We start from the raw sequence: 15,206 nt of genomic DNA, 5'->3' as shown, positions 1-15,206 counted from the left end.
CCTCAGATATACTTTCCCTACTTATAAATAAAATAAAATAAATCTGAAGTGACCCAGTATGCTTGAATGAACCATTTTCTCCATGAGAGCAATGATGTTGAATACGCGCTATGACAGAGTTTTGGCTGAAGGCATTTTTTCCATCAACTCCCCTACGAAGACCGCGTTCACCTGACGTGCACATTTATCAGGTTACACACAATAACTGTCCCTTCTGCTGCCCTCGCGTCGGCTCAAACCTCCTGTCCTCAGATGGGATGATACTATAAAATCATCTTTTGAAATTCAATAAATGATTGCCGTATTCAATCTAAAACATTAATATACAACTGTAAACAAACAGAGGCCCCTGGCGGCTTCTGGTCTGTCACAATATATTGTCTCTCAACTTGTTCTCATCCTCTCGCGCTTCAAGAACGAACAGCACCGTGTCCTCAGCAGGGATGGTGCCACAATTTCATGAGCCTCAAATAAATTTACAAGTTGCTATTACTATTTCAACATGTCGATGACAAACATCTGTTGGAAACCCTTAATTTGCAGACATTGCAGAAAATATACACAAAGAAAAATGTGGGATTGTCGATGGTTGAACCAAGCTCAGCATATCACAGACCCTTTCCAGTTCAATGTGCTGCAGAGGGCACAATGCATTGATTTTAATACTCTCATGTGTCCTTTCTAATTCAGCACAACACTCTACATACCTTACTCAAAAATGTCAATTGCACAATTAGTTAATATTCATTATTGTAGTCTTGATCAGAAATGATTAAAATAATAAAATAAAAGGTAAAGGTAAAAATGTCAGGTCCACTGTAGGTCAATATAAGTTAGCTGGTGAGGCTTCAAGTCATAGGGGTGCCCTAATTAAAAAATGTAGCAATAACTTAGTTATAGGCAGGCCTTTGCGTGTGTGTGCGTGTAATAAAATTAGGCTCTACTCTACCCCAATTTGACATTGTAATCCAAAAAATCTTCTCCAAAGTATCTATTAAGTGTAATAGCACAATAGATGTTTTTTGGCTTTGTCCTCAAGCTCAAAATTTGGATATGTAGTATTTTAGCAGGCAGTTTTTTTTTTTTTTAAAGGTTAGAGTTGTATTCTTTTTTCGCCTGGGTGGTTGACTCAAAATTGGTCCATTTCACAGCAGGGCCGAGATCCTCCTTGTGGCACTGGCAAGCAATGGCAACTGAGTCACCCACAACTACATTTGTACCTGAAATATTTCAAATTGCAGGTCTTATGGAAAAAAAGTCTATCCGGCATCTAGACTCACAGTTGATGTTGTTGTTAGTGGGTTTGAAATGCCTGGTAATCAGAGGAACCAACCATTGGGAATACTGTTTATATAAATGAATATATAACATGAAAAATGAATTGAATTGTTTCAATGTGATTACGTACAAAGGGCAATAATTGGCAGACGGCTCAGATTTGGACCCAGTAGCTGTCCCATCCGGACCTGAAGATTAAACAGATGGTTGTGATTCAAAACCTGACGGTGCACTTTTCAACTGGCGCAGCTGTGGAAGTATTTTCTGATAGTGGCTTTAAAGAATTCCAAACGAGTTAAGCCATCCCACGTGATACCACTCGACGAATTGAGTCTTTGCATTCAAGGCAGGATGATCTCAGACGTGCAGACAGATTAGAGAAAAATCAGCAAATTACAAAAAAAAGAACAGAGGGAAGAAAAAGAGATAGTGATGTGAGAAAAATAAGGAACGAATAGGAAAAGTGGACTGCGAAAGTAGAGCATTTAATACAGAATGGATGGACTTGTTTCCGTTCATACCTCCCACTGGAAGCACTAAACATTTGTGGCTCAGAAACTGTTAAACCGCCATTATGAGGCACAATGAGCACCTCCAAGTGAGTATGAAAATGGCCCAGACTACATTTCCGCCCAGGTTTAAAATCCTGTACAATTCTCCCACTGAGCAAAAAAGTGGGAGAGTGGAGTATTTACATTATATAAAACTGTTCAATTGATAAAATGTGTTGAGACTGTCAAATTCAAAATGTAAAACAGAAAAGCACTTTGGAGCACTTTATTTGAACAAATGCGTTTTTTCGTGGAGTCTTCATATATAGTATAAGCAATTATTTTTGCTTCTAGACCCAGGCTGTGTGAAGCTTGTTGTTTGAACGTTTGTAACTTCAATGTTTCTTACATGTCATGGCTTAAAGTGGCAACTTCGCAGTTGTTCTTTTCTCTTTTTCAGGATGACTTTCACTAGTCAGTCAACATCACCAAGGGAAAGGAGGCAGAATGGTAACTTTGAATGCTATAAATGAAATGCAAATGGCCTATGAAATCATATTAAAGTCTTTGACAGATGTGAGTGATGGCAAACAACGAGAGCTTGATTTGCCTGCCACATTGTCACCTTCAGGCTCTTTTCAGTTCCCATATTAACAGGGGTAGACATATATGTGGGATGACAGGGAGGGTCGGAGGAATGGCAGGAAGGAGAAAAACCACACAAAAAACCATGAAGAAATGGGATGCAGTGGATGAAGACTAATTGATTATGAAAACCAAAATGGAGAGACAGGAAGAGAACAGACAAGAGTGGTTACAAAGGTCTAAGATGGCATGTTAAAAAGTGGAAACAGAACCCAATAAAATTAAGCCAATGCTGCTCTCAGTCAGTTCTTACTTCATTAGCTCATGTACCCCTCTTTACCATTTGTGGCACGCTAGCCTGGAACTGAAAGCTTTTTCCCAAATCGCTCCTTTGGGAGAGACAAATCCAGTAGAGCCTAACATTTGAGGGGTCTAATCTAGGTCAAGGCTGTCAGTACCCCTCAAGCACAAAGTTGTCAAAGAAAGGAGAACCTGGGTTAACGCATGAGAATTACCTGATGCAATAACCCTAGCATTAGATTTAGTCAGCTCCCGCACGACATGATTTAAAAAAAAAAATTGTTGACAGGCGATCTACTGGTACTGCCTTCACTATCAACTAGATCAGTGGTTCTCAACTTGTCTGGCTCCGAGACCCAACTTTACCCCTCAATGACAAGCCGCGACCCAATTCGATCGGTCAACGGGGGGGGGGTGCTTCTGCGTACTAATTGCAGCGCTGACGGAAAACATGGACGGACGAGCCGGAAAAAAAGACGAAACTCCGCTGCATTACAAAAAGTCCCTTCAAAATAAGATCACAGGATGACATTTTTTTTTTTTTAATTTTCCCATGCGAACGGGTCCCACCAGTTGCAGGGCTTGAGTCTGACACCTATGGTCTAAACCAGTGGTATTCAACAAAAAAGTCCAATTAGAGAAAATTTCCAAAACATCCAGATCATCAAAATGTGTCTATTTTGTGTTGCATCAACATCTGCATATAATCAATACACAACTAACAAACCAAATGAATTCAGTATGATTCAAAAACTCTTAGACAATATTTATTGTCACGTAACAAATAACTAAATTATCATCTCTAAACCATCAAACTCATGGGATTCTAAATAGCGTCCACAGCAGTATATTACTTTGCTCCTGTGCTGGTTCTCTTGTCTGGTTTTCCAGACTCCATCAACTCATTGTTGTGCTATGAAACTGAATTTTTTCTGTTAAATTGCATTACAAACATTACAATTAATTTCATCTAATTATTCTTTGTTTTTGTTGATTGGATGTCATGAGCAGGCCATGCAAACTGGCATTAACCGTTTTTGGCATACATTATTTTAATTTGACATTTCTATCAGCCACTGCGAAATATGAACTATCAAATGTGAATTAAGCAGCCTCTCATCATGTGTTATGGCCTAAAGACACTAAGTCATTGCTAATCTAATTTTGAAACATGGAATGCAAAAATGATTTGTTTATTAATGTACGTATCCGGTACGGATAAAGCACTTTTGCCGAGTACGAGTATTATACGAGTAATACGAGTCAATATCTGTGCTCGGATTGAATAAAAGTCCTCATTGTGTCTGCGTTCTGTGATTGGCTGGTAGTCACAGCGCCCCTCCCCTACACACATACTGTTTGTGTTGCTGTGTCCCGCTCGGCTCACTCACACACAGAACTCCTCTCTCCCTCCCTCAGTCACCAGGTTCGCGGGTCTTTCCCGATAAATTTAAACGATTTCTTCGCCTTTATTTTTTTTTACTTCGGTTTGTTGTTCTTAACTAGTAGAGTTCAGGTAAACGTGGGGCTTGTTAGAGTGCGACTCGCATTGCGTCTGTCTGTCGGAGTTTTTTTTTTCAGTCAGCTCTAACCAGTCGCGTCATTGTTCGTTATTGGTGCACGTCAGTCGCAATCCTCGTTTTATTAAAGAGCAATTGGAAACTCTGTGTCCTCCCTGCGCCTACCTGCACCAGCCAGCCGTACGTGACACTAAGACAATTATAAATAATAAAGCTGCATTAGGGCCGTTCTCCTCACGTGGAGGTGCTCATTGTCTCTCATAATGGCGTTTCAACGTGTTCTGAGCATATGAAACACAATGGTTTAATGCTCCCAGTGGGAATTATTAACAGAAATGAGTGTCCATTTTGGATGAAATGTCCTACTTTTGCTGTGCCACTTTTTCCGTCTCACTAGTCTCTTATTTTAAAATTTGCCGCAATCTCTCTCTTTCTGCACTGCTGAGATGATATTGTCCTGCCTGGAAGGCAAAGACTTGATTGTATCACATGGGGGATGGCTTACCTAGAATGATGGGCTGTAAGCCAATGCCGTAAAGACTACTAAAGCTGCGCCGATCAAAAAGTTAAATCGCAACTCTGTTTTAACTTTAGGTCTGTGTCCGCGGGCTGCCAGTTAGTGACCTCTGATCTAGTGCTTGAAAACAGAGGCATACTGTAAAAATATGATTAAACAGAAATGGGTTTGTTCTAGACAAGTTTACACAAAGTTCTTAGAGTCAATGTCAGGCTTAGCTTTACCTACACAGACCATAGCTGTAGCTGATCTGCATGCGACTTTACCATCCCCCGTCAGCACAGCACAATGCCGACAAGGAAGAAAACAGCAAAAATATGTTTAAAAAACGCACACTACGTTCAGTAGTATCGGAAAACAGGGGTTTGATACATTTGATGGAACAATGAACAATGTGTCCCCTTTAAATCTTTTTGCTATGATCAAAAAAGAATATACCATGTTTTGAAAATGCCACTCTTAAAATCATGCTTTTAAACCAATTTAGGAAATGAAAAGAGCTAACAAAGGCTTGCCTTGAGGTTGATCGCATTCAAAACTTTTGAAGTTGCGTGGCTCCTAAATGTAAGCGGCCTGTCGCTTGTATCTTAATTTTAAAAAAAAGGTGCGCACTTGATGTGCGGATCCAAATCAGGTCTCCCCTTTGATGGTGCGATGAATCGAATGCTATCTGGAATGTGACAGAGATTTATGTGATAACATACTATAAACGCAGTTAACGCAACTTTGTTTACTTCCGGTTTTCCAGTGTTTCCAACCGTCGCTAGCTGCAGTCAGCTACCTTAGATCGGCGAGACTGAGACGGTACTTGAAGATTGAGAGAGCTTTTTTCATGTCATCACTGTATGAATGGTTGAATGATGACATGTAGTGTTAAAGAAATGTGACTGTCTTTCATATTTAAGATTAGCTATGAAACTGTTAGGACATTCCTTATCCACCCGAGTTGGTTGATAGAAGAATCCACTACAGGAAATTAGTTAAAAAGTTTAACATTTATTTAGAAGAGAAAAAGTTGTACATGAGCAATTCTCCGCAGATATATCTGGAGACAATGAAATACGCATCGCAAGCAAATCCCTTCCAAAGTCCGCCTGCCTTCTGACACTGACCAGTTTTAATCCCTCTGGTGCCCTTGAACGTTGGTTCAACCCAGTTCATCCTTCTGTAACAAATGCCTTCCCCGAACAATGAGTGTCTGGTACTCTCTCCTGCAGCCTTCGGCCTTGCCCTGAAAATGGGTTCAAACTGGCTCTCCCTTCGGTCGCAGGTGTTTTATCTCAGATAATATTTTATCTTCATTTTTCTTGTGTTCTCTCTTCCACCATTCACATTGTCTGCCTTATAAGGACCGATCCGGTCACGCCATCTGTCCTACAAGCGGACATCTATTCTACAAGCTAAAAAGTAAATACAAGAAGACACACACAGATCCCACAAAACACACTGCTGTGCATGTAGAGAATGGGATGCATGGGACAACAGCTCCCATGTGATGAACCTTCAAAGACAGGGGCAGGGGCTTTAAATTACTAAATAAAGCCTGTAAAAGAAGTAACGGAGTGCAGAGGGACAAGCATACTGACAAGCAGTTTGTCTAACAATGTACCGCCTGCCGGGGTTTTAAAAGATTAAAATGTCTGAGGTTCTTTTTTTTTATTTCCGCTCATTAGGACATGTCTTGTGTGACTTCTCATTGTCAAGAGCGTTTGATACTGTTACATTGTGTTCCTGTTGATAGCAATTTGCATTTTTCTGTGAAACATAGTGTTCCATGTGTCACTACAAAGGATCAGTTCCTTTTAAAAAAACAATCCTTTTTCTGTTGCACCTTTCCTTCCCCTGTACTACCAAACCCAGGTTATTTTTCTGCTGGATCACAGGCGGTGTCTCCCCACTGTCTTAGTTAAAAGGAGACAAGTACCGTGTGGTTGTACTTATATCTGTAGGAAACACATGGAGGTGCAGTCAGTCTAGATCCTTCATTGAATAACAAAAGATATATCATACCTGCCACATTGATCTGTTAAAATGGAGGTAAAATGAATGCTGTTGTGAAGACGACATCTCACCCTTAATAATGTCCTTGGTCTCTGGTGGGATCCACTTCATCAGAACGTCATTAAAGGAGCACGGTGGTGGAGATGGAACAAGAGACTGTTGGTCTGTACAAAGGTTAGTGGGAAACACAACCTGTCTTTGTGTGAGTCAAAGAACATGCTGTAACTGTAATTGCTCATATTAATGCCTCGTGACATCAGTCCTGTAAATAGAACAACCTGGATTTTTATTGGTTTTAGTGAAGAATTTTGGAAAGTTTGGGTCAAAATCCAACAAAAAAAAGAGAACCTGAGGGAAAAACAAGTAAACTCATTCTGCAAGCCAAGGGACTGGGACTTGTTGGCACATGTTTTCCTCTTGTGGAGTTCCCTCTCAGGGAACTCGAGCTGCGTAAAGACGCTGTGGGAACGCCCCTGAGTGACCGCGTCATGAAGCACGTGTGAAATCTAACCAATGGCGAGCTGGTACGTCATAGGCGGGGGACGCCGGACCAGGGCGATATAAAGGGACCCGAAGGGCAGGACCATTCATCTCTGTGCCTTCATCTAGTGCGGTAGGGAAGTTTTCCCACTTAGTAATGGCTGAGCGGTTTGTCCAATGTATTCCCCCTTGCACCCGTTTTATTATGGGCAGCGACTTACACGACCTGTGTGTTGTCTGCTTAGGCGTGGAGCACGCTCAGCTAGCCCTGTACAGATTGTGAGCACCTGTCGTGGCAATCTCGCGTCTCCCGTCGAGACGTCCCTTCAACGCGGACGGCTCGATGAGGCGTGCTCCCCGCGGCTCCGGTCCAGCTCGTGCCGAGGCAGAGCGCCGGATGTCTTCCTGGGGATCACAAATGGTTCTCGCAGAGGATTCCGGGACAGCTAAGGCCTTTTCCCGGCCCTTCACCTCAGGATCCAGGCGCTCGTTTCCAGCGTCGGAGGCACGTGCCGATGTGGATTTATTTGCCTCCGCAGAGACAACTCATTGTCTGCTCCTCGCAGGCCCCCCGGTGGAGATCCCAAACAGGCCGGACCTGCTGTCTCAGGCATCAGGGTCCATAGTCCACCCCCGCCCTGAGCTTTGGAAGCTATGGGCGTGGTCCTTGAGGGGGCCCGCCCTTCAAGGTCCGGTCTCTCGACTGAGGTCGTAGAGACCACCTCCTACTCCAGAGCCCCGCCACTAGGAGGGCGTATGCAGGTAGATGGTGCCACCTGCTGTAGGAACAACTGCGGACCCAGCTAACTGCCCGGTCGGTTCAGTACTGGAGTTCCTGCTATGTTTCCCACAGGTCATCCCGTCTGCCTCTGGGCATCTCTCTTCCTTTGTGGCACCCTGTCTCCTCCGTTCTTGACGTCGGACCAGGCGTAATAACAGAGCCGCAGCAAGTGAATGGTTGAGGCCATCACACTTGCGTATGAATCGGCGGGCCAGCCTGCATCTCGGCTGTCCGGGCCCATTCTACCTGGGGTATGGCGGCTGCAGAAGCCCTCCTGTCGGGCACCTTACCCTCGCCTTGAGCACAGGTGCTCTCGTCTGAGTGTGCGTCTTAAAACTTCACACCACGGTCACTTGCTCATATGATGAGTGGGTATACAGTTCCCACAGCGTCTTTACTAGAGTTGAGCCGGATACTCGGCTGAAACGAGTATCCGGTACGGATAAAGCACTTTTGCCGAGTACGAGTATTATACGAGTCAATATCCGTGCTCGGATTGAATAAAAGTCCTCATTGGGTAGCTGTCTGTGTCTGCGTTCTGTGATTGGCTGGTAGTCACTGCGTCCCTCCCCTACACACACACTGTTTGTGTTGCTGTGTCCCGCTCGGCTCACTCATACACAGAACTCCTCTCTCCCTCCCTCAGTCAGCAGGTTCGCTGGTAAATTTAAAGGATTTATTCGGCTTCAGGTTTATTTTTTTTACTTCGGTTTGTTCTTAACTAGTAGAGTTCAGGTTAAACGTGGGGCTTGTTAAGACAGGGTGCTTAAGAATGCGACTCGCGTTGCGTCTCTGCCTGTCGGAGATTTTTTTTTCAGTCGGCTCTTACCAGTTGTTTTTTTTTTTACTTCATGCACTAACCTACTCTCTCTCTCTCCCTCTCAGAGTTTGTTTTTTTACCGTCTGCTGGCTCTCTTCACGCACTCAGTGCCTGACGTTGACTAGTTATGTTAAATAACTAAATAGTAATATTACAAATTAAGCCACACACACACTTACCCTCTCTCTCTCGTGATCATCTGTGATACAGAATAATGAGTGATAAACATAAGAATTAAGAAGGAATGCTGTTTTAACCGCAGAGACGTTCTCCCCATTTATATCTACTGACATTAATATTAAGATCAAGAGAAGGCTTAAAGTCGGGTAATTAAAAACCTAAGGCACCAAATACACCCTGTTACATGAACAATGTCATGAATTCAAGTTATATATATATATTTATTTATTTATTTCAGGGTTATGTTTTGTAATAAAAAGCACTGTTGATTTTCAACCTGGATAGAGACCAGGAATGGAGGCTGGCCAAATTGCTGCACTGTATGCAGGGAGGGATAGCTTTTTTCCCCCCAGAAATAAAAAAAATTTGGGAGATTCGATTGGGAATTATGGCTATGACCCAGCACCATCAAGGAAACCAACTAATTCCAGTGTTTGCCTCAGGTCTAAAACAAGCAATTATAGACATCAACAAACATCTGCGGAGAGTTAATATACATTAAATGCTACCATTTTTATTAACTTACTCGTTGCCTCTTTAGCAGCTAAGAGAGTAATTGAGAAAGAAAATGAAAAATGGTTTTGCTCCATGCCTTGTGCCTGAGACTTTCATTCAGGGGATCCAGATAATAACAAAGATATCTGGATGGATGTGTCAACGGTTCTTTGAGCAATAAAGATTCAAACACCAAAACACATCAGAGGTTAAGTGAATTGTGTAATAAATTGAGGAGTTAACACCTTAATGTGCATATTTATTGGACAGTAAGAACTAAAGTTGTATCCCCTTGAACGCTCATTGGAAGTTATGACAACACACCAAACACATGCAACTAATCTGATTAAAAAGGAGCCTTTGAGAGAAGACCAGGGGGGAGCATCTGAGAGTTTACCCAGTAACACATTGAACTAATTAGCAAGTATTTTAGAGGGAAGACATTGATGGGGAATTCTGATCATCACTTAGGCCCTGTAGTTCTGTTACGCCCTCCTCTTAACTTAGCCTTCACCAGTTCAAATCACCAAATACATACGTACACAAAACAAAAGAAATGTCACTTGAACACAGCTCTGCTCAAAACAATAGTTCGTTCCCAAAAGTTAGTTTTCTCATGAAAGTTCTTCCGCTCTCTCTCCGACAGCTCTGCATCTTGTCTCTCCCGACCTCTTTTTAAGCCGCGGCATCCTGCAATTGATTGGCTGTGGGTGAGGGTGATTAGTGGCTGCAGGTGGGAGCTGGCAGTGGAGATTATTGCATGGTGGGTGTGTCAGAACACCTGTGGGAACACAAATCAAAACATACACACACACCCCCTCCCACAAGCAGGCCGGGGCACGTAACAAGTTCAATTAAAGCTGCAAGCAGCGATGAACGGGCCTTCGCCTATTCTCGCACGTTGGGGTGGGGCGGCGGTCGGCCGGGCTCGCGGGTCAAAAAAGACTAAAGAGACTAAACAAATCACTCTCGGGGCTGCCATTCAAACCTGAATCTGCGGCCTCGCGAACGGAATCCACCGACGCCGGGCTGTTGCCCCGCTGCAAAAGACCTGCGGAGTAATCGTTACGGGTCTCGGGCACGATGACCACGATAACAAAAAGATGCATTCCTGTAAAATAAAGGTAGAGTCTGAAGCGCAAGAATCACAGCAAACGCTCGTCTCGTTCTCCAGTTTGCGTCCGTATAATTGATTCAACACGCGTACAGTTTACATCCAGTGCATTTTTCTTGTCCTGTATATCTTATAGACGCAGTCTCAATCAAGGTTAATTCACACCTTGGTTTAGTCGAGGTACAAGGACGACAGCTAACCCCACCTCTTTTGCTCCATCAAGATATGTTAACTTTTTAACCAAACCCGCTGGATGACGACGTGGCTGTCTTCCTGAAGAGAGCTTTGCTGAATGAAATAATTAATAATACATTGACTAAGATACGCTCTTCCTCCAGGGCTTAATATATTGGTAAGTTCAGTTTGAATCAGTTAAGCCATGTAGAAACTTTGCATTGACCCAAGTCATTAAAATTAAAAAAGTTCCAAGCCATCCAGGCCTATATGTCGTCAAGACAATTGAGTAGTTGTCCAACAGAGTTATCCTTTTTTGTTTTAAGATAAAAACCATAGCTGTTATTACTGCCTAATATAGTTCCAATTGACCAACTACATGAGACATTTCCACACCATATTGACTATCATAAAACGTATACAACTCTTATTCACATATGAACATTGCACTTTAGAATGTATATTCATTAACTCAGCATGTACCGAAGCATATTCTCATGTAAAAAAACAAAATATGTACAACATGACAAATGAAATATACTGCCCCTGCATACTGAACAAATATTACATCCTGTATTCATTAAAGACATGTAAAGTTACATGAGGAGTGTTATTAAAGTCCATAACCTGAATAGAGCTTACTTTGAACAGAAATACATTAAGTTAAAGCTTTAACAGGGGCACACCGGTCCTGCTCAATTGAGAGTTATTCTAACTCATTAACCAGAACACAACAGATAAATCCCCCGTAACAACATCCATGCATTCCAATGTGTGTGACAGTCATTAGCAACATAGAGCCATGGATGCGGCAAACGACAGGCCAAGCTTAACACTGTTGCTCTTAACTGAATGCAGGAAAACATGAAATAACATCATTCAAGACTACCCATAACGAAGAGATCCTTGTATACAATAATGTCCAATGTTGTTCACACTGCGTCCTCAGTATTATGTCCACTCGCAGCTCACGGTTCTGCCCGTTCTGTTAAAAAAAAAGGAGTCACACTTGCTGGCCCCGTTGCTGTGGGTGGACAAGGTGGCGTCACTTGTGGCACTTGTGGCCAATACTCACAAACGTCTGTTAGTGGCGTGGGAGAGAGAGGGGGGAGAAAGCCGTTGAGCTCCGGGCACATCACTGGCTGTAGAGGCAAGGCGGCTGGCTGCCGTTTGCGTTCGCGGTGAAGCCTTCGGCGTTGGTGACGAGCTAATAACGTTTCTAAAGTTAGCTAAACACTTCACTAGCTAGCGAGGAGACCCCGCCTAGCACTCCACGAGCTATACTTTGCTAAACTAGCACAGTCCACTGTAATGCTACCCCCGGGGTCTGCCGCGCGCTGCTCTGCGCATGTCCTTCAACACAGACTAGGGAACGCTGGGTGATGAAGTTCTTTAAATTAACAGTAACCCGGAACATCTAGTAACATCACAAAACGTGTTTGCATCTCCACCCGTATGTTGCAGAATACGTCTATTTAAATCCAGATGTATTTAGATTGAACTGTCCGTGTTATATGTCTAGGTTAGATGTGTCAAACTGCAGAACGTCCAGAGCAGTCCGCCACCCGACTGCAAACGCCAGCTCACTGACGTCTCCCAGCAGCTCCACATACGGCATCTGTGCCCAGCAGCCGTATGTGGCTGAAACGAGTGTGACACAGCTGCTCTAACGTGTACAGTTATTTAACCTCAGCAAGGAGAGTTACCTGAATCATTTTGTCCGTTAGATCAGCCGGACACGCGTTTAAAAAAAGCAGAAACAAAAAAAAAAAAGTATGATTTCGTCGGGACTCGATCTCACGACCATAGCATCGGGGGGCGAACGCTTAACGAAAGAGCTATGTTTTCTGATGGGTTTGAGAAGTCGAAATGTCACTGATATAGGATTCGTCACTCCCCTGCAAAAATACCGGGAATTGTCAGACTAAAAAAATTATAACTGCCTTCCTGTTTGTTTTAGAGAAAATTCCTCAGAGACTTTTTTAAGTCTCCCTTTAATACATATGGTAAAAAATCAGCAGACTTGTAGATTAAACAGGATGGCGGCGCCGCTTCGTCAAAATCTTCCAGGGGGCGCAATGGAGTCAATTCTTCACTTTTGATCCAAAACTCCACATCAGGTCTGTAAAGGTCATCAAATAGGATACTCACAGAGGTTTTCAAGAGTTTTGGAGTGTGCCGAGGCTCAGAAGATGTGCTTGAACTTTCATGCAAAGATGACGTCGTCACAGCAACAAAGTTGGTCCAAAACTCCCAATTCTCACTGTGAGCCATCGTCACCGTCTTACGTCTTATATTCCCAGATTTGAAGTTGATCACATTAAAGGGCTAGGAAATGGACATGTAAATGTAGAAACTTTGCATTGACCTAAGCCAATAGGTGGCGCTATACTTTTTCGAAAATCACTGCATGGCATTACTTAAAGGCCTAGACAAGCATCATGAATATACATTTCTAGCCAGAAATATCAATGTTCCTTGGAGTTATACCATTTTCCGTTCTGGAAAAAAATCTTCCAAAATTGTCCAAACTGCACGCACGCTCACGCCCAGGTAGTTTTATGAAAACTCTTGATTTTAATAACTTTTGACCCCAAGGGTGTCAGGAACCAGTTGCCAGATTTTTAAATGGATCGGATTTAAACTCTCGGAGGAGTTCGTTCGTTTGTAAATGCAAAAATTGAAGGAAATGGCCAAAAATACACAGAATCACTACAGCGCCCCCTAATGTTCAAATATTCTGGGAAAATTTGGGGATGTTCTAGGACTCAATGTGAACATGTCCTCAAAATTTGGTGAAAATGATGGTTAGAAAAAAAAGAAGTTATAGGCCTTTGAATTTTCAGGACACAAACCTACAAACTTTATTGGTCCATAACTTTATTGAAAAATGAGATATCAACATTCTTTCAATAACTTTTGATCGCATCGAGCCAACGATCATTTTGCCGAAGATTTCGTAAGAATCGGACCAAGCGTCTGGGAGGAGTTCGCAAAAACGTGTTTTTCACAAAATTCAAAATGGCGGCCATAAAACGGTAGGCGCATTTGCATATGATAATTTTTTTTGTGTACAGCACATCCAAGAGAACCTGTGTGAAAAGGTTCCAAGTCGATCGGTGAAAGTAAAAAAAATAATTAACATTGCGGCCACTTTGGGGGGCGCTAGAGAGTTCTTTTTCTTCTCCTCTAATTGCGGGACCCGAATCATACGTCAATTTTGCACACTTCTGATGCGCGTGCAAAAATTCAAGAGTTTTTGAACATGATGAAGTCCCCGAAAGTGCGTTCGCATCGGAAGTGCGCAAAATTGACGTATGATTGGGGTCCCGCAATTAGAGGAGAAAAAAAAGAACTCTCTAGCGCCCCCCAAAGTGGCCGCAATGTTAATATTTTTTTTTACTTTCACCGATCGACTTGGAACCTTTTCACACAGGTTCTCTTGGATGTGCTGTACACAAAAAAAATTATGGTATGCAAATGCACCTACCGTTTTATGGCCGCCATTTTGAATTTTGTGAAAAACACGTTTTTGCGAACTCCTCCCAGACGCTTGGTCCGATTCTTACGAAATCTTCGGCAAAATGATCGTTGGCTCGATGCGATCAAAAGTTATTGAAAGAATGTTGATATCTCATTTTTCAATAAAGTTATGGACCAATGAAGTTTGTAGGTTTGTGTCCTGAAAGTTCAAAGGCCTATAACTTTTTTTTTTCCAACCCCCATTTTCACCAAATTTTGAGGACATGTTCACAATGAGTCCTAGAACATCCCCAAATTTTCCCAGAATATTTGAACATTAGGGGGCGCTGTAGTGATTCTGTGTATTTTTGGCCATTTCCTTCAATTTTTGCATTTACAAACGAACGAACTCCTCCGACAGTTTAAATCCGATCCATTTCAAAATCTGGCAACTGGTTCCTGACACCCTTGGGGTCAAAAGTTATTAAAATCAAGAGTTTTCATAAAACTACCTGGGCGTGAGCGTGCGTGCAGTTTGGACAATTTTGGAAGATTTTTTTCCAGAACGGAAAATGGTATAACTCCAAGGAACATTGATATTTCTGGCTAGAAATGTATATTCATGATGCTTGTGTAGGCCTTTAAGTAATGCCATGCAGTGATTTTCGAAAAAGTATAGCGCCACCTATTGGCTTAGGTCAATGCAAAGTTTCTACATTTACATGTCCATTTCCTAGCCCTTTAATCTGATCAACTTCAAATCTGGGAATATAAGACGTAAGACTGTGACGATGGCTCACAGTGAGAATTAGGAGTTTTGGACCAACTTTGTGGCTGTGACGTCGCCATATTCGCATGAAAGTTCAAGCACATCTTCTGAGCCTCGGCACACTCCAAAACTCTTGAAAACCTCTGTGAGTATCCTACGTGATGACCTTTACAGACCTGATGTGCAGGTTTGGATCAAAAACGAAAAATTGCCTCCATTGCGCCCCCTGGAAGATTTTG

General features: G+C 42.6%; 1 long non-coding RNA gene across 1 annotated transcript; it reads right to left on the bottom strand.

Annotated features, from left to right (window-relative positions):
• Positions 1 to 10,609: 10,609 nt before the first annotated feature.
• On the bottom strand, positions 10,610 to 13,516 carry LOC134124402 (uncharacterized). Its single transcript, XR_009955847.1, has 2 exons — positions 11,812 to 13,516; positions 10,610 to 11,721 (listed from the first exon to the last, which is right to left on the bottom strand). It is a non-coding gene; the product is annotated as an uncharacterized LOC134124402 (long non-coding RNA).
• Positions 13,517 to 15,206: the final 1,690 nt, after the last annotated feature.

This window comes from Pungitius pungitius, chromosome 2 (genome assembly GCF_949316345.1).
Source record: "Pungitius pungitius chromosome 2, fPunPun2.1, whole genome shotgun sequence".
NCBI classification, from domain to species: Eukaryota; Metazoa; Chordata; class Actinopteri; order Perciformes; family Gasterosteidae; genus Pungitius; species Pungitius pungitius.
The sequence above is the reverse complement of the archived record's forward strand: the minus strand, read 5'-3'. Positions and strand labels throughout refer to the sequence as shown.